At 42.4% G+C, this 25,570-nt stretch overlaps 1 protein-coding gene across 3 annotated transcripts in view; it reads right to left on the bottom strand.

Moving 5' to 3' along the window:
* The window catches only part of foxp1b (forkhead box P1b), a 157,740-nt gene that overhangs the window by 110,618 nt on the left and 21,552 nt on the right, over positions 1 to 25,570 (bottom strand). For all 3 annotated transcript variants that reach the window (XM_062416034.1, XM_062416035.1, XM_062416036.1), the window contains exon 4: positions 8,968 to 9,011. The gene's annotated coding sequence lies outside the window, so the exon portion shown is untranslated. The remainder of the gene's footprint in view (positions 1 to 8,967; positions 9,012 to 25,570) is intronic.

Genomic DNA, 25,570 nt, shown 5'->3' with positions numbered 1-25,570 from the left:
GGTGCTTGTGATAACTGTATCCCAAAATGATAAATCCCTGGAGGATTGCACACAAGGATTTCTACAGGAAAAAAAAAGAAAAGAATGGAAAACTTAGCCTAGATTTAATTAGCTTATGAGAAATAATTTGCTATTAGCAAATCTCGTCAAATGGGGTTGAGGCGGTTTGCTGGGAGAGAAAAGAAGAGAAAAGAAGAAAAAAAAAGAAAAGTCATATTTTTGGACGATGAGGAGACAAAAGGTTTTCAAACAGGAACTGGCGGGCCATCAGCCGTTTTAGTGCACTGACACTGAGGTCGAGTTAATTAGACTATTGTCATTTTAATCAGGACAGCTCAGCGGCCATCACTTCCTGAAAGAGCCAGTGGACTTTAAACAGCTGAGGGATTTTTTGTGTATGTGTGTGTGTGTGTGTGTGTGTGTGTGTGTGTGTGTGTGTGTGTGTGTGTGTGTGTGTGTGTGTGTGTGTGTGTGTGTGTGTGTGTGTGTGTGTGTGTGTGTGTGTGTGTGTTGAGGCTGAGCTGTCACCCAGCTATGGGTTATGGAGTATGGTCTGGTTCTCTCACATGCTTAGAACATTAATGAGCTGGAGACACACCAAGGAAACAAAGGAGCCTGGAGGATCACCAGGGGAAACTACTCGCCTCTGCTCTCATGTCTCTGTTCATTTGAAAATAATTTAAATATCAAATATTTGAAATAATTTGCTTCTCCCTGGCTATCAGATTTTAAATAGGGACTCTTTCATGTCTTCGTTATTATGTTCTTCACTGGCATTAGCATTTAAAACATAATTAATGTAACCATATTTTCTAGGTGCTTACCATTCTGTTACAATAATGGTTTATTTTTTTCCGATTTCCATATTTTATGAATACAATGGGAATGGCGTAATAACAAAACTGGAGAACGGCAAAATGATAGATCAAATCTTTGCTGAATATCATTAATCTAAAAAGAGTTTTAATCAAATCTGACAAAAGGCTGGATTTAAGCTCCTCTAGGCTCGCTAGATAAAATATCACTTTGTGCAAGCTCTGGAGAAAAAAAGGAAAAAAAGAAGAAAGAAAATAAGGTGAAGCAGACACCAGTCTCATTTGAGAGGAGTCACCAGTTTTTTTAGAAAGAGAGAGAGAGAGAGAGTGGGGAGGAGGAGCTGAATGCTGGAGGAGCCATCAGTGGAGCTCTGCCAATCAGCAGGGGTGATGGTAGGGGTCTGCCCAATATTACTACCATAACATCTTTGCAACTTCTCCCCTGGTCGTGTGTGGACAAGGTGACAAAGGTAACCTGCACACAAAAGCCCAGCCCCCCCCCCACCTCCCCTCTTTGTGACACCTCCGTCAGCCCCGGGGCAGGACTGGCCAATGACATTAGCCAAAGCGTCTCACCACACAAAGTCGACCGCTGCTATATTTCATATCGAGCGACCTCGAGGGAAGCTGCATTTACAAAGGAATCGTGAGAAGTCCTTGCACATTTGACTCCACTCCGGCACTTTCTACTATGTCTGTTTATGATTATATTAATAGTTCCATAAGTTCATCGTTTTTAACATCGGTCATTAATATTTCACTGGGAGTTAATATTAATCTGATCAGAAATTTTCTTCCTTCAATAATTCAATATACGGCATTAATAATTCAATAAAAAGAATGTTCGGCTTAGTTGAGGAAGGAAAAAAAACGGAGACATTCGATAACTGTGTGTGAGAAAATGAAGCCGGAAGAGTCACAATACAGCACCAAGTTATCTTAATAGAGTAGCAGCAACATCTAACTTCACCTGATATGCAACTTGTGAGCCAGGAAGTTGCTCATTCATTAAAAATGGACTTTAAAATGACAGCAAACCTTCCTGGGCTTCACCTTAAACTGCTTAGTAATCCAGTTTTAAATGCGCTGACTGACCGGGGACCATAGTTTGCCGCATCCACATCGAGAGATAAAGAAGAACACGCAGACTCGTGAAGCCTCCGCCGCCATTAAAAACCCAGCACTGCCCCGAGTTCCTCCATAGGAGATTTAACGGGGATTAGATGGTGAAGTAAAAGGCCTAATCTTTATTTGACAGGGAAGCCAATCTGTGACTGGCTGGTCAACCCCTTGCAGTAGGGCCCTCACTCTCACACAACTCACTTTCACTGCACCTCAGGCTTATTTAAAACCACATTTAGAATGCGTATTGTGCTCTGTATGAGGTCTCCATCCAATTATCATACCAAAAAAAAGACAAAAAAGGAGTATTTCTTAAAGTGAGAAGTGTGCAGAGGTATAGTGATAGAAAGAGCTATTCCCCAAATAATGTCCTATATTGGGTCACAGCCTTACCTGCATATGAGTACATCTGGCTGGCTATTTCCTCTTGTAATTTCCCCCCCCTTTTTTTTTTTTTTTTTAGGTCTAAGCTATGCCTGATTGAAAATCTAACCAATTTCAAAGTGCAGTTTAATGACAGATGGAAAGAGATATTTCATGGAGATGTATAGTTAGAGACTGATAAACTATTAATCACGCTGCCGGACAATGACACCAGCTAAATTTAAACGCAAAGTGGAGAAAAAAAAGCGTCAGCACCACCACCACCACCACCACCCTCCACCCTTAAATTATTCATTACTGGAAGCTGTTATTGCAGAGCATATAGTATAATAATTTTGCAGATTTGCACTTAATTACAGTGCGTGTTGATGCTGGATACAGATGCCACGGCTCGGACTGGCAATCCTTCACTGTGTTTAACCCTGTCAGATAGTAGTCGGGGACCTCTCCTAACCCCCCTTTCCGTCTCTCCCGCGTCCGTCCGCTCCGTGTTTTGACCTACGGACTCGCGCCCGAGACGACGAGAAAGGTGAGAGAAGAGACGAGCGAAGTGGAGTGATGAATAAGAGCTGATTATATAGTGTAATGTATATTTTCTAAGCCGAAAAAAAAAAAAAAGTGTGACATCTGTTGCTTATTATTTTACTACGGTGAATAATGTACTCGTGCTAAGTATACTTTGTTTTATTTATTCAAAAGACACCGCTAATGTGGCTGGAAATGGAAAAAAAAAGCACAATTTCTGGGCAGTGTTTCCATGACCTACCAGACACCAGTAACCAGTTGCACAAGGTCTCCTGATCAACTTTTCCATTATGGTTTTGCCTCTCCAGAGCCAACAGATCCTATTTTAATATGCTGAATATTGCCTGTTTGCACATACTGAGCTTTTTGTGTAGAAAAAAAGGTTTTTGGAGAGGATAAATTACCTTTAAAAGCTGCTTGTTTCTATAGTAAAAGACTTTCAGTTGACCTGTTGCTCCTTCATATCTGATCCCACTGCTTAGCGTGCAACAGATTGCTGATTTCAACACGCTCACTTCATTCAACAAGTACGTTTCTCCACATTAAACATGTTTTTTAGTTTCACATATACTGTGATTGGTTTAAAAAAAAAAAACCCCAATACAGTTGATATCACTTTGCTAAAAAAATATAACGCTCCGCTCCTCCAAAAAAGCCACAAGGTGCAGTACCTTTTTCAAAAATGACCACATTTTGAGCTCTTTGCATAATCTTCACTTTGCTTTTTGTGTAAAATCGGAGAAAAACAGTTAACAGCTGAAAGCATGAGTAGCTAAAACTCACATTTAAGTGCAGAAAGACTAAAGTTAGTAACTTGGCTGTACTTTGCTACAGAGATAAGCTAAAGCTCGGTCAGGTGGCCCTTTATCTCTGCAAGATCTCAGAGATAATGTCATCTATTTTCCCCATGACTGCAATCAAATAAATATACAAAACAATGCCCACGGTTAAAATTTATCTTTTTTTAATTACTGTACTACAAATGTCAATAAATATAAACCTTTAAATGACAAATACTGATCTATTCTGCTCTGTGGTAGGTTTTCTTTTTAAAAATACAAACAAAGTTTGTAACAGTTATCAGATGCCATTTTTCTGTGAGTGGCACACAAAGGCTTAGCTTGTGTGCTTTACATCCTACAGTCAGTGTTTCTCCCTCGCTACCCCCCCCCCCCCCTCTCTCTCTCTCTCTCTCTCTCTCTCTCTCTTCCTTGTATCATCCGTAGCTCACAGCAGCAAACAGAGTTGTATGCAAATACTAAAAGCCATAATGCATTATATTGTTTGGTGTTAGCATTTGAATATTTAAATGGTGTGTTTTAGATCTAGATATTCCCATTTAAATTTCCATGTACTGTACACACTGAATGCAGACAGTTAAGTCCCCCCCGCCCCACCACCCCACCCCACCCCACCCCACCCCTACGTGTCAAGTTGGAAGACACTGTGAGTGTATTTGCATTTTTTGCAGGGTCTGACACATTGTTATTTTCATGATTATGTTTTGTTTCCTGCGTGCATACTTGTGAACAATGTAAGTTACCTATGTTTAATAAATGCTCTGACGATTCTCTATGCAGCCTGTGTGTGTGTGACAGAGGTGGATGTGTGAATCACCCACGTATATGCCACTTAACCAAATTGGCAAAGCTGATAAGCTGATATTTACATCGCAGTGTTGCTGAGGCTTGATTACTATCAGTGTAACTTCCCCCCCCACGATACCCCCACGCTTTAATGGAAAGTTGGGATATAAGTTAGTGTGGGTTACAGCTGGACTCGGCAAAATAGCTCAATTACACCCGTGGATATAAACACTCGTGTGGCTGTCGGAGTGGTAAACAGATGTGGGGTGACAGTCTGTAGTACGTGATCAGTCAAGCAGCTGTTGCTTGCACCCTCGTTCATTCAGTTGTTCTGATGATGGATTCCAATTCCAATTCCCCCTCCCCACCCCCCCCCCCCACCCCCACCCCCCCCCCCCACACACACACACACACACACACACACACACACACACACAGCTCAACATGAAGCCGCACTATTTGCTTACGGGGCGGTGGCAATAGGAAGATTAAGCTGCTGAGGATATCATTAACATAGTCCTTCTGTAAAGATAATGCCTGCTGCACTTTTACTGCCACTGTCAAACACAACAATCAGACTGCATGAACATCATAGACAGACTGAGAGTACTCCCACTCACTCTCTCTCTCTCTCTCCTCTCTCTCTGTTCTGATGCGGGGCAGCTCTGAAAAACACTTTTAACTTCTTTTCAAACTGCAAAAAAAAAAAGACAGCATAAGAGCATTCAGAATGATGAGCATTCAGAATGATGTCATATGATGTTATTTTGTCTGTGTTATTTTGTCTGTGGCGCGCTGTGCATTTGTACTCACACATGGGAGTATTGAAAAGGACATCCCCGTTGGCTGTTGTCTCATTGGGAGCCTACCTGTCACGCAGCTGACGTGACACCCTTTGAATGTAGCGCGCACGCGTGATCAGAGCTGCGGCGAGCACCCCGGATGACAAAGTGACTAGGGGTGTCAAAGCGGCCTACAAACAGGCCTGTCCTCTTCCAGACAGGAAGTTGGGAGCAACAGAGGCGCTTGCCTTGTCTCATCTGCCAGCAGCACTCGCCTCCTCGCCTCTTCATCGCAGCAGCCGTGTCTGATGGTGTGTACAGCTCGCATGCCGGACGGCTGTTTTGATTTCAACCTGTGTGACACATCTGTTGCTTGTCACGTTGCGTTGCGCCGCGTCTGCGAGCTGTAGCGAGACCCGGCCAAATGTGCTTCTCATTCATCTGTCTGTGTTTACAAACAGGGCTTGCGCTTAGAAGCAGGGTCGGCGTGACGGACATGGCGTGGAGAGTCAGGAGGCCTTACGAGTCACTAGGAGTACCTGTACAGCCGCTGTCACAAACCATCAATCCTCACGGCGTGCTATGCAAATGTGAGCTGTATGGGCTGTAGGATGTGAGTGCTCTGGATTAAAAAGATGCATTATCTGCTAATATACTCTATACGAAACCTTAAGTAAAAATCAGGACTAATAGCAGTGTTGATTGTATATAATAAAAAAAGGAAAAATGTATAAATTTGGTTACTTTACCATCCTTTAAGAATCCCCCATCATTGTATGCTGCCTATTGAAAATCAATTATTACCCTCCCATGTCTAATTGAGAAAATTTGTCACAGCTGTAAATCAAATCTCCATCAAGTGTGCATTCTCCACAATGTGCTCTTTATGGGCTTTTAAAGTGCTTTGTAAGAGCATGTCACCAAACTACCAAAATCACCAAGATTCTCTGTGAGACTCCCGCTGTCAGCTTAAATTCATGAGCGATGACCACCGCTAATTGGATCCTTCCGATTCCATCCATCTATGAAGTACACATGCCATATCAGCGAAAATCAAACGACATTGTTTCACTCAGTTTAAGGCAGGCCTGGCACTAAAGAGCCAGAAAGGTATTTATTAATGGGATGTTACAGTAGCTCAGGAGCTCCGCATTCACGAGTGCTTCATTTCTGTGTCCTTGTCTTTCAAATCAATATTCAAAAGTGGCCCAATTACACGTTTACGATTCATTTACATGCACAGTGCCGTTGTGGTCATAAACTGCAGTGAAGTTTTGTTTTTTTCTTCTTACTACTTTTAGTGATCATTTTATTGTTTTTATTTTAAAATGGTCATCAAAATGATTTCATACTAATTATAACTAAAAACAAGTGCAAAAATAAAGGAAGAAAAACTACAGTTTGTCTAAATGAACTATTTGCATGAGTATCAAAGCCTGGCCTGCTATGTAAATTCAATCCCTCTTCAGAGGGTGGGGAAAAAAATTTCAGATGTCTCATTTACATTGTCAAATGACACAACACTCATTCTTTCCATTTACTATCACAATGTTTTTTTGCAGAAACACTAACCTGGAAATGATCAGCGTGTGTGTGTGTGTGTGTGTGTGTGTGTCTGTGTGTGTGTGTGTGTGTGTGTGTGTGTGTGTGTGTGTGTGTGTGTGTGTGTGTGTGTGTGTGTGTGTGTGTGTGTGTGTGTGTGTGTAGTTCGATGTAACAATACTGTGCGAGGTGCGCAGAAATCAGGGCGGATGGTGCAACAACGTGATCGAACACCGTGACTGCCATTTCGACCGGCCTCGTCAGACCAAGAGGCGACACGTAGAGCGGCGCTGGCACGGCAGGGGGGCGGGGGCACGACGCTGCTAGGGGGGCTCTAATATATTCAAAGAGGGATCATTTACTTAAGGCTTGCATCCAAGGATCAGTCTGGCCTTCATTAGCCTCAATCTGACACGGATGTGAACAACATGTTGGCTTGCCACATGAACACTGCCCCTCCTTCTCCCCCATCCAAACCCCCCCCTTCCTCCTCCTCCCTCCCTTTCCCCCCTTCTCTGAGACCTGCGCAGCAAATTCCTCTGGAAATATCACAGGTTGTTAGCATTCCAGAGAGAATTTTACATGGGTGTACACTCAGGCCTTAATTAGAGACACTATTTGATCATTCAGCAGCTGGGCTTTATTAAAAGTGCGGGGTTCACATCATCGCCAAACAGTCACCCCCGGCTCAGTGTGTGAAAGAGCTTGCAGAGGCAGAGGAGTCTATGAAATAAGAATATGAATATTCATTTCCTTTTTTTTTTTTATATATGTGGGGGTCTCTGTACAGGAAATCCACCCTGCTAACCAGCATTTATACTTGTTTTGGAACAACATTTGAGCTTCCTCACACATCATCTACCTCTGATATTAAAGAGGACAACCAATTCTATTTGTTTTGTTAGGTTTTTTTAAAAATCTATTTATATTGAAAACACTTCAGTTTGGAATATCTGTGATATAAATGTATTAGTATGTTTTCTAATGTCGTATAAATGCTATTTCAGACATCAGAGTCTATGAAACAAGAATATGAATATTCATTTCTTTCTTTTTTTTTTATATATGTGGGGGTCCCTGTAGAGGAAATCCACCCTGCTAACCAGCATTAACACTTGTTTTGGAACAACATTTGAGCTTCCTCACACGTCATCTACCTCTGATATTGAAGAGAAAGATTAATTTTGTTTGTTTTGTTTAGGGTTTTTTTAGATCTATTTATATTGTAAACACTCCAGTCTGGAATTTCTGTAAGATAAATGCATTAGTATGTTTTCTAATGTCCTATAAATACTATTTAAGACCTTTTTCTATCATAATTCTACATAAAACTAACATGTCCTTAATAAGAAATGCATATTTAAGATACATTTAAATCATAAACATAAGCAACCTCAGTTATAACGCAATATTACAGGCCTAAAAACTCATTCGGCTTCACTCTTAATTAATTCTACTCCTACATTGACTATTAAACATAGCTTTTCAGGAGGTCCACTGGACGTCTGCACAGAACCGGAGTGATATTGACCCGAAAAGAACGGCGGAGATGTTAACCATATATCTCACCAAGGTCGTCGGGGACTGTGGAACTAACACCGGGTTTGAGGTGAAGTCTTCCCTGCGTGAAGGTTAGCCGTGTTTCGTGTTTACACTACACCACGGGGCTTTGAAATTGTTTTGCAGTGTGGCGGCTGCCCAGGGTCATTGTTTGTTTTTGACGTGTTTATACACCACACAAGGAGTAATGACTTCTAGGATAGTCGGGGGGAGGAGAGGCGAGGAAGGGATGCAGACAAGATCCGACGCGCTATCTGTAATTTTCTTTACTTTTCAGGTTCGCAGTCAACTTATGAGAGTCGACGCCGGGGCTGAGGACCGGCTGCTGTTGTTTGTCATCACGTTCAGCATCATTCAAAGTGATGTAAATATGCAACTGCATCAGGAAATGAGGAAATCGGTTACTATGCAAAACCTTTCTTATCATTTTGTGGCATTCAAACTCATAATTTCCATATAATGCTCTTGTTCGAGCAAGCATTAAAAAAGCTGCTTGTTTTTTAAAAGTTAGGAAATAATGATGAAGTCGTGTTTTTCTGTGTGTGTGTGTGAGAGAAAGAGCGAGAGAGCGAGTGAGAGGGAGTGAGAGAGCAACGCTTGTGTTCAACTGACTCGTCCTGCTGTCTGTAGACGTGCGGGAGAAGTACTTACTTTGATCTCTGGCTCCACAGGATGTCACCGCTGGAGTCTCCTGGCTGGACCGGTGAGCAGCAGATAGAAGGGGGGGGAGAAAAAAGAGGATAGACAAGGGAGGAGGAAGGGGAGGGAAGTTGGGGATGTGGGGGTGTTGGAAATGAAGGGAGGGAGGGAGGGAGAGAGAGAGGAGGGGAAATTATTTGAAACGTAAAGGTGACTAAAAAATGCAAATACGTACACTTTATTTCCACAATTGCCTTATTAAATAATAACTGTAGTCACATCCAATCATCAAGCGGAGTGTGTGCGCGTCTTATTTGGTTGTTGTGTGTGTGTGTGTGTGTGTGTGTGTGTGTGTGTGTGTGTGTGTGTGTGTGTGTGTGTGTGTGTGTGTGTGTGTGTGTGTGTGTGTGTGTGTGTGAGCAGTAGTGAAGAGACACAAAACAGGTCACTTTCAAATTACTATTCATTACGGCAGAATTAAACAGCCCCCCCCCCTCCTCCCTCCCTGTACATATCTGTGGATACATATTTAGCATCTCAAACGAGAACTCCCTTGATTAAACAAATAATGACACATTCCAAAAAACTGTAACTGAGTCCAAATTAATTTGAGCTTAGCTCTAATTGCATTTAAACACTGCTCCTCCCTAACCTTAGATCAAGCACTTCTTAATTACCAGCTTCTGAAGACTGAATCCCCCTACAGTGTCGATGGAAAATAAAAAATAGTGTAGGTTGTGTAGCGCTCGTATTTCAGATGCTTTTTCATTCAATAGAAATGAAGCTCCACCGGAGTGAGCTCTAAAAGTGTCCGAGCCTTTTTAAAATAGCTTGTTCAGGGTATTAAAAACTGCCCTTTTTTCAAAAAATCGCCGCACATTAGTGCTCAACCTCTCATAGTTGAGCTGGGTCATTCGGTCCCCGCTGCCCCGTGCCCCCTTCGCCTTAACTCCTTCCCCCCCCTAGTTTTCAAACACAAGAGGGAAGAAACGGCAAAATGTGTTTCCTGAAAGGGAGTAGAGGTGGAAAAGGCCCATCCTGCCCCTGGAATCACTGCCGCCCCACTAGAGCCGCCGCCACTAGCCTTTCTGCAGAGACAGCAAAAGTTCCCCGAGAGGGGAGCGTCTGCCAACTCAAACAGGGCTTATTCTCCTCTCTGTGGGCCGCCCAGCCGCCCATGTGGGCCTGCGCTGGGCTTCCTGAGGGCTTGCTGCAGCTGGAGCACTTTGAATAAAGGTAACAGCAATGTCACAGCTACTGTAAACTTGCCGGGCCGCTCCTGTCAGCAGGACATTCCCAATCAAAGCAGAAACAACCCCACCTAAAACACGGACGCATTGTTTTTTTTTCCACACCGGCCCCCGAGTCCAAACTTCCCACGAATCACAAAGAGAGCACACAGGCGAGAGGGCAACCACTGTTCCCTGATCTTGCCAAACAAAATGCCAAGAGACCGGGAGTGACATTCAGCTCTGGGGTTTAAAAATACGAGCAATTTGAAAATGATTAGAGTCTTATTTTATTGTTGAGCGCCTGACACAGGAGAGGAAACCAGAACAATCAAGCCGACTGACTTCTTTTTTTTTTTCTGCTGAATTTAGAAACACTAATTAGTTTTGCTCTCGTAAAGCCAACCTGAAAACGACCAATTAGAAAGTGAAAATGAGACGTGCAGAGGAAACAAGAGCTTGTCATTTTCACTGTTTAAGTCCCATATGCACAACTTAACTGTGATGACTTTCACACACACACACACACACCCAAGATGACTGGCATGCTGCCTGCTGAACCTGATGTCACGTACACACTCTGACCAGTTAATGGCACTATACATCAAATGGCTTTTTGCTTAGTTAGAGGGAAACTATTACAGATCTGTATGGCCACATCAAACCCAGGCTGAGCAGCTTGGCCATGCAGATGTCTGAAGCACCAGGCTAGGGAGAGGATACAGCCCACCAGGCTGACCACAGCACCAGCTGCTTTCAGCTATAGAACTAGCAGGGCAAAACGGTTTCCCTCACAGGTGCCTTATTTCTATGAATTTCCTCTTTCAGCAATAGCGGAATAATTCCTCTGCATGTATAATTGTTTCACGCTAACCACAGGGGACGGCACCTTCATGTAATCATATCTCACATACAGTATATTTCACCTGCTGGGTGGTGCTGCTTTATGTTAAGCTAGTCTTTAGGAATGAACATTAAACTTGTGGAAATGATCTGCAGGTATTTCATTGCTATTCCCAGAGCAAACGGTGGCAAGTGTTTCATCACTGTCGGACTGAAGACGGATGGGCTGTCAGTGCCTTCCCCCTGTCCAGGATCCAGCTCCTGGGCTGGGAAGTGGCTAAAAAAAGGCCGGGGCTATGCTTTCCAGGCCTGCGCCTTTTACTGGGAGTAATTCTCAGATGCCAGGTCGCTGCCAACGTCCTTGCAGCCAATGGCAGAGAGGCCAGTAAGTTCACATTAACTGCAGAGTGTAACTGCGCTGAACATCTGCTCATGAATGAGAGCGCTGCCCACTAACTCAGCGAGTTGAGGCCCACTGATGAAAAATTCAACGTTCTCCTCGTTGGCACGCTTGTTTTGCACTATTCTCCTGAGCCCCCAGAATTATATTAAGAGAATTTCAGCACGGCCTGGTGTATCTGAGAGAACAGCTGGCGCTGAAAAGGGATCTGCTGCTCTGCGAGAGCTCAGGGACTTCACACGAGATCTGCCTTCTCCTACACCATTTGTCCTTGAAGGAAAAATATATATATATCAGTGTTAAGCACCCAGGTAATAATAAGAAAGCAGAGGCTACATTTAGCTGATTACACCACCCATGTGTGCTACAGCGGACAGAGAATAACCAATGAAGACATGAATCGATATGGAGTGGAAAGAGAAGACAGAGGGCCAATTGTGACAATAAGTAGCTCCCTCAGGAGACCTATTCACTACACCTCGCCTTTGTTTGGCTTGTTTAGCTCATTAGATTGTTAACTAGGAAGAATCTGCTCCCAACCCCACAATATGGAATCAGTCTAATCAGAAACAGAAGCAGTCTGCTCAGGGGGTAAACACATCAAAGACTTTGGAAAGTATGAAAGCAGTACCACAATCCTGTACTTCAATTGCTGCAATTATGTGCCTCATAAGATTAAACTACATATATTATTGACTATTAGCCAAAAAACACAGTGTAACACAGTGACATAAACTGACAGTCTTTCCTTTCAACATGATGAAATACTTTCTCAGTTTAAAAATGTTAAGTTTAAGGAAGTGATGACTGGCAAACACTAAGAATAAAAGATTACCAAACTCAGTAATTTCACTTCTGTCTTTCTGTGAAATACAGTTAACAGTTTTCTATATGTCAGCACAGAACACAACCTGAGTGATATGAAAGTTGTATCTCCTTGTTGGTTTGATCTGTGTCTCGGTTTCACAGTTTCTGACTCCGGCTTTTTCACCAAAATTAGGCTCGTTTCGCACAAAAAAAACAACCAATCCTTATCTGTCCTTCTTTTTTTTCTTTCTCACAAGTGTAGCCACATGTGGAAGCAAGCAGGAAGGAGATCAGGTTTCTTGCCCTTTTATACAATGCAGTGAATTACCAGTATGTGAAAATCACAGCATCAGCCCAAAAAAAGAAAAGAGAAAAAGAAAAAAAAAATCAGCGAATATAATATTGCCATTGAAAGCCAAGAGGATGTCTGGAGAGAAGCTCATTTAGCTGGTGACAAATGACAGCACTTTGTCTTCCTGACAAGATCCCTCCTTCATCAAATGTCCAACTTCACATGGAAATAGGAAATCGCACATTATCACACTGACAAACAATTACAACCATGTCATTAGCGGCAACCCTGGGCCTGAAACCATTAACAAAACACAATGTCGCGCACCACGCTAACCATCAGAAAAAAAACACAGGATGTAGATGAAAAGACAGAGATAAATCAATCATGACACAAACAACCTGATGCTTATAGGCAAGATCTAAATATTGGGAGTGCTTCGAGCCGACTAAATAAATCACAAAATAATCTCAGACAATCAAAAGTTCCTTGTCTTTGGATTTTAAAAAAAATGTACGTTTACGCCGATGACAGAGCGGCGTTCGCCTTATATTAAAAGTTAACACTTTAGAGGAGTTTCTCTGTAAGTGACTTAATCAGATACAGAGCATTAGTATCTTTTTTAATACATCTCCCAGTGTCAGGCGGCAAATGAAAAAAAGAAGAAAAAAAAAAGCTAGCCTCTGTAAATATGACTGCTTACTTCAAACACAAACATTGTTGACACCTAATGTAATTTCAGCGGGACATCCAACTGAAAGCGCACCGGGGTAATATAATGCTCTTAATGAGAATTCCCTTCCAGCTTTGAGACCTTGGCGAGATAGCCATAATGCATGGCTTCTCTTTTTAATAAAATAATTGTTACAGTTATTAAAGATGAATCTCATCACAGTCGAGATGACAAAATAATTCATTACCAAAACCAAGGCTTTAAATAGCTGCAAATTATGAAGCCCTAACCCCCCGCCCCTCACCGCCTCCCTACTACCCCCACCTCTTGAAAATACACTCCCAGATAAATGGGTTCCTTATTTCATATAAATATTAGACATATGCTGCCCTTGAAAAGGAGAGAAATATTGCAACTGTCCATTAAGAGGATTTTCAGGCACCCACTGCACCGTGCATGTTAAATCAATAACCAAAAAAAAAACATACAAATGAACAACAAGCCTCCAAAACCTTCAATTAATCTGATTCTATATCATTACATTACAAGCTTTAATCTAGTTAGAACTCACACAACTATGGCCGAATATAGTTTATTCCTAATTTGCACTTTTAACCAGTAGTACAATGGGGGTTTTTTGGGTTGTTTTTTTTTTTACTTGCACTTTATAAGTCATGTGTTTTAATATAACAGATTTTAGTATCCGTATTTACTTTAAGGCATTACATATGTTATTATTTATCTTGCTTTGGTTTTATTTACTCTTACACCTCTTGTCTTTTTATTATCTGTTGTTTGTTGCTTTATTACTTTCATGCTTACATTGAGCTGCTGCTAACCTGAATTTCCCATTGGGATTGACAATCGACTCTGTTATCACACACGTATTACTCATTTCTCTACCCGGTCACACATTGTTGCCAACACCCAAATATTTATCGGCACCCTTTAAAGTCTTTTGTATCACATTGTGTCTCTGAATTGTTCCACTTTATTATAAAATGCCCAAAATAATGGCAACGTGCCCGAAAAGTTATTATATCCCATGAATGTGTCTGTAAATGTCTTACTTTATATTAGTAGATGAATCTAGATGCATTCATCTATTGATTTTTATATTTGTTCAGAAGGTCAGGCAGCGTAGCCTCATGATAACAAATCAGCACTTGTCTGCTAGTGCTGGCGTGATGTTCTATTCCAGTTTTGTCTTCCTTGCAGTGTTCCTCTCCTCGCAGCACCTCCGCGTGTGAAACCAAAAAAAATTGGAGCGCATGTTTGTGCAAAACTTCCACCAATCTGCACCTCCTTACCCCCCCCAACCTCCAAGCCCTTCCCGTTCACAGCTCTCTTCTCGCTTTATTTATGTATTCAAAAGAGATTTACAGTGATGGCATGGAAACTTCCCAGCATGCCTTTTAACCTGTCGTTTTTCACTCTCTCCACAGTAGGATGTCCAGAGGAAATGCTTTATTAAGATCCTGCCGACATGAAGAGCGGCTGTGACTTACTGGTGCATTACTGTCTAAAAGGCAAAGTTATTTAGACCAATAAAAGGCTAATATATTGTTGGAGTGGAATTACACAGAAGTTATCTCGGCCTTAATAACATCACCGCAACCCCTTGATGTTGTTTAGATCAATAAAGCCCATTAAAGTACAGACCTCAAGCGCAGATAAGGCTGCATCTGCCACAGCAAAAAAATACTGCTCGGCTGGCATGTAAGAGGGCAGAGGTCTTCTTCTGGCAAACAAGAAGTGGACCAAAAAAAAAGAGAAAAACAACAAACGTAATACCATAAAAATAAAAATAAACTGAAAATCCAATGAAAGTCATTTTATGCCATATGGAGCCTTCTGATCTACTGGCGAGGAAGATAAACAAGTAGAAAGATGCTAATAGATATAGATATTTGGTCGGACAAAGTAAAGTAAAGAGATGGAGGGCAGGGAGCGGGGGGGCGGGTAGTGATGTCAGAGCAAAGGTGAACCTGTGCTACAGCTCAGGACTGAGTTTCCTGAGAGGAAGGGGGAGGGCACTAAACTATTTCTTCTTTCAACACTTCCAACTAAAACATCAGTGAAGTCAGACTATTAAAAGAACTTTGTTCCTATTCCACTGTCACACCACAGTTTTTTTTAACACATTTCCCTAATTATTAGTATCATCTGAGGTGATGTAGTTGATGCAATGTGGGCTGCCGAACAATAAATATACAAATGAGTGAAAGGAAACTACAAAACCAGACGAAAAAGTGTCAGTCTGTAACAGTGCAGAGAGGTGACGGTACCAGACTGTACATCCTAGTGTTTTTCGAATGTGGTTTCCCAGCATGCTGTGCTCATTCTTAGCTGTGTCCACCAGGTGATGCACTAAATCATCTGTGCAGCCATTGTCCATCAGCCCCTTGAGGTGTGATGACCACAGTCTGGACGCTTCCTTACAACTCCGCCCCGCCCCCCTCTCCAACTCCCCCCCACATGTTATGATGACAACACAGAAAGGAGAAGAGGACTCTTTCTTTCTTTCTTTCTCTCTGTGTGTGTGTGTGTGTGTGTGTGTGTGTGTGTGTGTGTGTGTGTGTGTGTGTGTGTGTGTGTGTGTGTGTGTGTGTGTGTGTGTGTGTGTGTGTGCGTGCACATGCACTGTTGGGAGTGCAGACAGCATTCACGTGCACTTGTAAATTGCAGCACACACCACAGTTCTCCACAGGAAACCACAGGAAACAGTTTTGACGCTATCGCTATAAGCACGCGAAATGACAAACAAGATTTTTTTTTTGTTTTTTTTTTGTTAAGTACAGCATGTCCCTTATAGCTTATACACTGTCAATAGGAAGTTTACAGACACCAAGCTTGTCAGGTGGGGGAACTGTGATCATAACAGACGCAATGTTTTGTTTTGTTTTCGTGGGTTGCTTTTTTTTTCTTTTACAGAGTTTCTGGTGCTTCTCTCACTCCTTTCACCTCAGTCAGTATGTCAGAGGACCACTCTACACTGATACAGCAGTAGCATTATGACTCTTCAACAAATGTTTTCCTCATCTTTACCCCTCTCTTGTTTACTTTGACTTTACTGATTACTGAAGAGAAAGGCAGAGAGGCAGTATAAAGTACTAAAGTACAGCCTTTCTTATTACAAAAAAATATGATTTATAGAGCTTGAGACTCTTTAGGGAACATGTGCCAGTGTCCGTTTCAGCCTTTAGAATCACAGGGAGAGTATCAGTGTGACTGCACGCCTGTATTTCAAATCTTTATGAAGTGCTATTAAATTGCATTGTAAAAATCAAGCTAGAAATTAGCAGTGTTAGAAAAATACAGTTAAAAAGAAAGCTGTGACAGAGACAGAGGATTCTTGTGTGTCCCATCACACTCACACACACACACACACACACACACACACACACACACACACACACACACACACACACACACACACACACACACACACACACACACACACACACACACACACACACACACACACACACACACACACACACACACACACACACAAGCGCGCGCACCACAGTGATTGTGAATAATATCGCTGCAAAATGATCAACTGTGACAATGTAATATTACTCGACGATAAATACGTCGGCAAAAAAAAGAGGAGAGGCGAAAGACGAGGAATAAAAATGCACAAAAGAAAGGGAGCAGATCTTCCAGCAGCTCCAAGTGAAAGCATAAATAAAGTGTGGCACATCTTTTACCTTCTTCAATTATCTGCCTTTTGACATGCAAGCTGAGCACAGTGTAATTAACATCTCAGGAGATAATGGGGTCGCTACTCACTGATCAATCTCACACATATTATCTGCCTTTTTACCAATCCACCCCTCCTGTTATTCTAGGAAGGGAATATTCTACACTTTTTTTTCCTCCTTTTTTCGGTGGGGGCATTTAATAAAAAACATTGGTAATAGGCCTAATGACTCATTCAATTGAACTCATCTTCCAAAAACATCAATTAGGCTCGAGATCCAGCTCACACTCAAACAGAGCGTGTGCACATTTTTTTTTAAAAACCAAAACAAATCTTTTCTGATGTGTGCAAAATCCAACGATGTCATCATTATCAATTACTGACAGTGTTGCGAGGTTGAAATTAACGTTGATTGTTAAAGACTGGTCCCTCCATGCCTTGAGTGGTAACAGGTGTTGTAACTGCACCCTCTGACCTTTTTTGGGGGGGGGGGTTTGTTTGTTTTTTTACTTTATTGGTAAAATAGCGTGGCAAACAAGGATTAACATAGAAGACATGGCGACTGAGCATAATAGATAATAGACATAATATAAGACAGTTAGATGGTGTAAAGTAGGATGGCTAAATTGTTTATAGTGTTAGATGTTAGTATAGGCTAATTACTTTCACTTATGAATGGAAAAAACCTCCAAATACAACTGTAGACACATCTATTTACTTCTATATTTACAATTTTTATACATTTATAAAATACATACATTCATATATTAAATTAAATCAACCTGCCATCCACCAACCATATGTGCCTGTAACAAATGGCTCTTCCAAACAGTAGTGGTGACTGGCCTGGCCTACACTGTGTATATGACAGACGTGCACAGTGCTGCTCCCTCAGGTTAAGATGCCTTTGAACAAAACCTCATATAGGCCCTGAGGTTCATGTTGTTTTGTTTGTGTCCCCCTCTCTCTCTCTCCCTCTCTCTCGTTTCTCTCAGCTCTAAAGCCAAGCTCCCATACGGTTATGTGTGGTGAAGCTCTTTCCCTCCTGAAAGAGCTCACTGGCACACAGCAAACCACCAAGCTGGAGGTGAGCAGCACACAGTACACATAGGACCCTGAATGCAGTGGCGGGAGCATCGACTGAATACACTAAAAAGGGAGAAGCCACACTTCCTCTTTAAGAGACTGATGTGGCAAAATGTGTAATAACTGTGTTCTTGTAAAGACAACTGCTACTAAAAAGTTACATCACTGCCCCAAAACCTGTGAATACTATCTAATAATATCGGACTGTGAAAACTAAAGAATGAGCATAATAATTACTATTATTTGATCATGCTAACAGCCTCCTACACATGACATTCTAGCACCAGAACTACTACCAGACCACTAGAATATCTCCTATCCTCTTAGTATTGTCATATTTATTGCTATCTGTCAGTCAAATATGCCGTAAAAAGCAGCGGGGACACTTTACTGTTAACAAAAAACACCCTCTTGAAGTGTTGACTGTGCGAGCGAGGTTACTAAAAGCTGACTAAATTAATTCCATCCAAAAATTGATCAATTCTCAGCATCAGATATTTAGTTTGGAGAATAGATGTAGAGCTGCTGTTGACAAGGGGATGTGTAGTTATTACAGATGTGGGGCTAGTGCCAGTTCTCAGTAAAATGATCTTTTTGACTATACAAAGACCAGGCATAATGCTGGAGAAACTGCACTTGCTGTACAAACACTTTCAAGGTCAAAAACTTTACAAAAGACATTAAAAAAAAAGATTTAACCGCTGATCAAAAGTAGCGAATACAGGCCAATCAGTGCTGCTGCTGCTGCTGTTGTTGCTGCTGGCTGTGTGTTATAAGCTGCACTTCGAGTGTATTATTAACTTAACGCTGCCTGGACACGCGGGGCCTGTTTTACAATTTAGGCTTTAACAGATGTGCGGTTTTATGTGGCAGGTTCTCCAGTTAAGATGCCGCTGTCCGCACAGATGAGGCCGTAAGGCAGGTCGTAAAACCTGCCTTTGAAACTTTGGGCGGATTATTGCCGACATGACAGCTATAGCAGAGCAGGGATCGGCGGCGGCTCACCTTCTCCTCCTCATCCACCCCATCTCGTGCTTTGTATCATTTTACTATCCCGTCAGATAGCTGATCAGATGTGGGTGAGATTCTTTGACACGAACAAACACTACAAAAGAGTTGACTTCTATATGACTAATAATGTCAAATTTGCAGCGTATGTCTCCTCTTGGGTGGTTTTGTAATAAGGTTGCACACACTTGCACCTTTAAAATGAGCAGTTTACCCTAATGGGAATACTGTATTGTAGGGTGATGACAAAGGTAATTGTACTGCAACCACAGTGAACAGTGTAATTACTAGGATTTAGAAAACCTTCTACCGCCCCCCTCCCCCCTCCCCAAACCCCCTGCTTTACAAGGTGGAATTCCTGGCAGGATACACACACTCTCTGTTGGACTGTCTTCAAACAAACACTCTCTCATACATACACTTCTCTCATATGTACAACATACTTGTCTTGATCTAACACAGAGCCACACACACTTTCTTTTTAAAAAAAAATCTGTAACACCTACAGACAATCTTTGACACACAATGCGTTCTTAATGCTTTACACTCCCTTTTTTTTTTTTTTTTTGTCAGTGACCTGTGTTACCTTTTGGTACCACCTCCTGGGCCGTGCAGGAAGGCATGCGGAGTGAGCTCTCTGCTGGCTGTGTCCAGACCTACCCTCTTACACAATACAGGCTGCCTGGCCCCTGCAGTAGGCCAACCCCCCCCCCCCCCCCTCCACCCATCCCTCCTCCCAAATAACCCACTTCCCATTCTTGATCAGACCTGGGGATTGTAGTGCAAGGGTGGAGATGACAAAGATGGGAGGAGGTGTATGTCTATGTGTGTGTGTGTGTTTTGAGGAGGGGGGGTGAGGTGTGGGGGGGGGGGGCACATCCTGCGTGAAACCGCATCCTGAACAAGCATCGCTGCATCTCACTGTAAATAAATACTCTCTCCTCCGCGCGGCTTCCGTCAACTGTCACCGCCTTGGCTCCCAATCACCTTCAAGTCCAAACAGGAAAGTGCAGGGAGGCGAGGGAGATGGCAGATATGAGCTTTAATTTGCTTCTCACCGCACTTTAGCCCGGGCGCACACTGCTTCCTATTCTCCCGCTCTGACCAGCTGCCCCGGCTTCGTTCCAGACCCTGAGTCCTTCCTGTCACCTTTCATTACCACATTATCCAGGAGGAGGCTCCCCCCGTGTAGCCGGGAAATCACCATTTGGTGGTACTCCTCCTCCGTTTTATGTAGTATTGTGTGAGGCGTTCAAAGCCACGCGCAACATCCTCAGAGGAGTGCTGCTGCCTTGTTACCTGCTAATCCCCCTGTGCATTATCACAGGAGATGCGAGTGAACAACAGAGCGTGACGAAGGCAACAACTGAGACCTGACAAGCAGTACATAAATTGCTTTGTGTTGCGACACTCTTATCGCACCGGCTCAAATGTGTGAATATCTCTTATTTTATTGACTATTAAAGGCCTGCTTGACATTATTGTGACACAGATTTTTTAATATACAGAAAAACAGAAACAGAGGCAGCACCCACTCAATAGAGAAAATGTATATGATAGATTCTCCATTAATATCTACAGTACAGTGGCCCCAGCACTTCTTACATTAGCTTTATTACACGTGAATGAGTTGAGCTGAAAATTGCATGCAGTTGCTGACTAGCTTTGCCCAGTAGGGTTGAAAAATCATTCAGTGTATGATCTGTCAACAAGAGACTGTAAACCATATATAGAGTCTAATAGAGTGGATGTTTATTAGATTTTTTTTTTTAAATCAATGGTTATATCTATATTTGCATTATTTTAATTTTATTTACAGGACATAAATAGAGAAAAATAAATTTAAAAAATAAAATAATAAGTAATATATAAAAATAATAATACAAATAATGATTAAAAAAATAAAATAGGTAAATAAATAAGATAAATATTAGTCAACCGGTTTTAAGATTACATATTTATTATATATATATGTGTCATCTTAAATCCATATATTATTTCATTCTAAGCCGTTTACAGTTTTAACAGTGATGACACGATGTGCAAAGGACTTAATGTGTAACTATGATTATTTTCCAACCACACTGGAAGTTAAGACAGGTACTTCATGCAAACTCATTCTTGTGAATGTTTTGCAGAGGTAAAAAAACTGTCCACAGCAAGTGACAGACTTAAAGCCAAAGATTTAGTGCCATCTGTCTGTAGTCTTGCATTTTAAATCTTATCAGAAATCTGCTGAATGTGATTAAGCCAGTTGCTGATATATTATATTGGGGTTTCTCTCTTTCTCTCTCTCTTCAGGGCACAAGCAGTGTTAAGCGAGCCATATTCTGCATAGCTGTTACATTTCTGTTAAGTTGTCCGATCTTGATCAGGCGGTTATAGGCGTCCTCTTCTTTTGCCTGAGGAAAAGGCTCACTGGCTAGACGCATTACTTTAAAGGGCAGCATCTCGCTGCAGCACGTCTGAACCTGCCCGGGGGGGGGGGGGGTGTGAGAGTGTGTGAGTGTCTGTGCATTTGGGTGTGTGTTTATGTTTTATCCTCAGGACCCCCTGATTGTTGTTCGTTTCCTGCGCGAAGACAAAATAAGCACATAAAGGCCAAAATGTGCTCTTCCCTGGCCTTCACCCACATCACAGCACTTTTCCGCACAAGTGGCTAACCACAGATAATTATACAATTAAAACAATTTTCCGCATCTATCTGTCAGACTGATCTAATTCACAATTCGAATGACACTAATGGAGTAAGCCTCTTTCCCTCTCCTTCCCCGAGCAAAAGCCTTTTTCCCTCTCTCTCTGCATCACACGACGAAAGCGCGGCCATCTGCGGTGGAGGGAAAACAGAGAGAGCCAAGAGGAATAGTGTTGTATTTGTTTAGCAGGATGTTAGTGAATAAAGTTAAGACCCAGCAGTTTTCATTACAACCCACGGCGCGGCGAGGAAACGGGGAGGTTCATTTGATTGTTGGTTCAAATTAACCCTTGGCTGCAGAAAAAAAAAAGAAGAAACGGAGTGACCCTCTTATTTTCTGAGACAACAGTCTCCTTTCAAACAATGCTGACATTAATAATTCATCATGACAAAATACATTACCAGAGAAGCTGAGAGTGAAAAAAAAATGAAAAAAAGAGTCAGACGTGACAGAGAAAGAGTCACATTAAAAGCTGGGTGCAGATATTCAGTTCAGAGGCAGCATGGGAGGAATAAAAAGCTATATTTTACTGTTTAAATGAACTAGAACCAATACAATATTCACTGTGAATATTATGTCCAGTGGCTCGCCTGCAAACTGCCGACCTACACAGGGTGTGATCAACATAGGGAGGATTTAGACAGCACCAAACCTTGACCTGGATATCCTGCATCTCCGTCCACCCACAGTGTGGACTAGGAACACAGATATGAACAACTCCTACAAAAGTTCAAAGGAAATGCTTGCATGGCGTGGCTCTGTCCTTCCCAACAAGCTCCACCAAGTACAATGGCAGCAAATATTTTTATGATTATGAGCTATCCTGATGGGGATACACATATCCATTAGATATGAGTCCGCCTATAGAGGGGGTCTGGTATCACCCACAAGCAAGTGCCCCATCAGCAGAGAGGAGAAAAGCTGCCTTTTATGGCAACAGATCACAGACTCAAGCCATTGGCCACAAAGCCCACAAATGAGGCGTTAAGTGTAGTGGCAGGGCAGCAGAGAAAGAGGAGAGCAGAGAGATATGACCCTCTTCTCATCCATGCATGAATCTGCCCTCTGCCTCTCTTTCTTTCTCCGTCTTGATCTCTCTCTCGCTCCGCCCTCCGAAACACATTGTCAAAACATGCTTAGCAGGGCCCACAACACTCACTGCAAAATAACAACTGTCACCTGCAGCCGAATTCATTAAATCATTTGTAATGTAGCCTCATAATGTAATTTTTATAATTGAAAATTAATTCTTATATGATATTTGGAGGGATTCCTAATGGACGTTTTCTGTAATTAATTGACAGATAGAGGCAGGGGCGAGTGCGGCAAAGTTAAAAAACACAACCTGACATGGAGATTGGGAAAGAGAGTGCAGCGAGAGGCCTGCTGGGACAGTTTCATCATCGCGCCTGACCCCCCCTGCTGCTGGGAATGGCAGGGAAGGGGGGGAGCAGGGAGGAGATAGACTCCTCTTCACAGTCAGAGATTTAATTGCACGCAGATTCCATTACCTCTGCACAAATGTCACATTCTCTCCTGATCAGGGGGCATGGCAGCCACTGGCAGCACGGCTGGCAAGCAGCCAGACTATAGTGCAGAAAGTGTTCAGCCAATCAGGGCTCCCAGGGCAGACAGAGGTGAGCAGAGGGACAGAAAAGACTACAGTACACCAAAGATGTTTAAAAAGAGAGTAACAAACACAAAGCAGCTGACGGTGCACCAGTCAGATAGAGGGCAATACGCAGTATTAAAAGATGTCAAATGGTTAATCGATTCAAGGTGTGCAATTAACTGTAGTATTATTATTCTTAATATATTTCAGTTGATAAAGGTTGGTAAAATACCCCTTACTGGCCTTACTGATTTTTTTTAATGTTTTTTGTGTGGCTGTGTATTTAATATTCATGACAAAAACATCTGAGCTAATCAAACACTTGATTACCTAATTAAATGATAGGGCATTTTCTGTATTGTTCTCAATGTTAGCAAAAAACAAGACTAAAACCAACAGTGTCTTAATCCATCTCTCAATACCTTTCAACTTCTGTACCCAATCAGATGACAAATTTGAAAAAAATTAGTCTTGTGTCGTGTTTTTAAAAAGGCACACAAATTCCTAAAACTATAGCGTTTGCAAATGTTACTCACACAGGAGTAAATGAAGCATTTACTGAGGACCATTTTCAGCTTCAGAATTGATGCCATAGTATGAGAGCAAGACAGTGTACGTGAGATTGAATAAAATAAATAGTTTCCATGTTCACTGAGATGAAGGAAAATGTGCTTTGTTGACAATAAGAAAAAATTTAAAATATCACCAGCTGTGTCCTTTAACAAGGCTATGTCAAGTCTCACACAGCACACAACACAGACAAAATAGACAACATCCTTTTCTTCACAACTGCTTTCACACACTTTATCATAAATATGCAACGCTTCCAATCCGGCCATTTTGAGTCACTCAGTCCCACAAATAATATTTGGCTTCCTCCAGACAATATCTGATGGCCAACATGCCATCTGTCTGTGGTGTGCAGCAGTCATCTGAGGTCAAGCACACTACTGCATTTAAAGGGAGAGAATAATAAGCCAATAAGCACCAGCTGTGCCAATCAACTCACCTGGCACTGCTCTCATGAGCCATCTCTAAACCTCTCTCCAGCAGCTGAACGCCAACCACGCTCACCCCTACATAGCCCCGCTGCCCAATTGTGGGGGCTGGGAAACCGTATAGTCAAACCTACTCCATTAAGGTGGGGTTAGTCAGGGGGCTGGCCAGGTCCACAAAATAGGGAATGAAACAGCAGTAGTAGCCTGCCAGCCCCAAGAACCACCTCACCTCTTCTTTGGTCTTGGGCCTCAGGCAGGCAGTAACCACTGCTGTCTTGTCTACCTCAGAATGCATCTGCTCGCCACCCAAGTGGTACCCCAGATACCGTACCTCCTTCCTTCCAACTGCACACTTTTTCAGGTTGGCGGTGAGCCCAGCCTTTCTCAATGACGCAAGCACCACGGCCGCCCGCCGCACATGCTCGGCCCAGCTGTTACTGTGGATGAAAACGTCTTCAAAGTAGGAGGCAGCATATGTGGCTTGAGGACACAGAACACAGCCCATGAGGCATTGGAAGATGGCTGTGGCACAGAACAACCTAAACAGAATTGTAAAAAATTGGTAAAATGTACAGAGTGGAGAAGGCTATTTATCCTTGAGACACAAGAATCTGCCAGTAGCCCTTGGTCAATTCCAACATAGTAAAAAAACAAGCAGTGCCCAACCAATCGAGGAGCTCTTGGTCGACCTGGGGATTCGGGTAGGTATCAAACTGAAACATCATTCACCTTGCGATAGTCCACATAGAACAAAAAAGACCCATCCTACTCTCACCTAACTATTCTGTCACTCCCATCTCCAGCATGGCTTTCAATTCTTCCTAACCCACTTTTCTTTTGTGTCCAGGTAACCAATAGGGCCGTGAAGGCACTGTCATGCACGGGCATGTCTCAGTATGGTGCTGTATGAAATATGTGCATCCTGGCAAGGAAGAGAACACATCAGCTTAATGCTGCTGCAGACTGGCAACATCTGCTCTCTGGGATGGTTTGAGATGGCCATCACAAAGGAGTGAGGTGGTATTGGTGGACTTTGGCACCTCGCCTCTCTCCATGCTTTGAGGAGGTTGAGGTGGAGAGGATCTAGCCATCTATTCCAATTGCAGTCGTCATCGTGCACATACTTGCAGATCATGGACTTTAAGGTTCAGACACTCAATGAGGCTATCAGTCAAGGGACTGGTACACACTAGTCTGAACTGTCTTGATGCCATACAGTTCCCATACTGTGCAAAAATACAAAAGATATTCCATGGTCAGCC

Source organism: Scomber scombrus, chromosome 3 (genome assembly GCF_963691925.1).
Source record: "Scomber scombrus chromosome 3, fScoSco1.1, whole genome shotgun sequence".
Taxonomy (NCBI): domain Eukaryota; kingdom Metazoa; phylum Chordata; class Actinopteri; order Scombriformes; family Scombridae; genus Scomber; species Scomber scombrus.
Note: the sequence above shows the minus strand (reverse complement) of the source record. Positions and strands in the feature narration are given on the sequence as shown.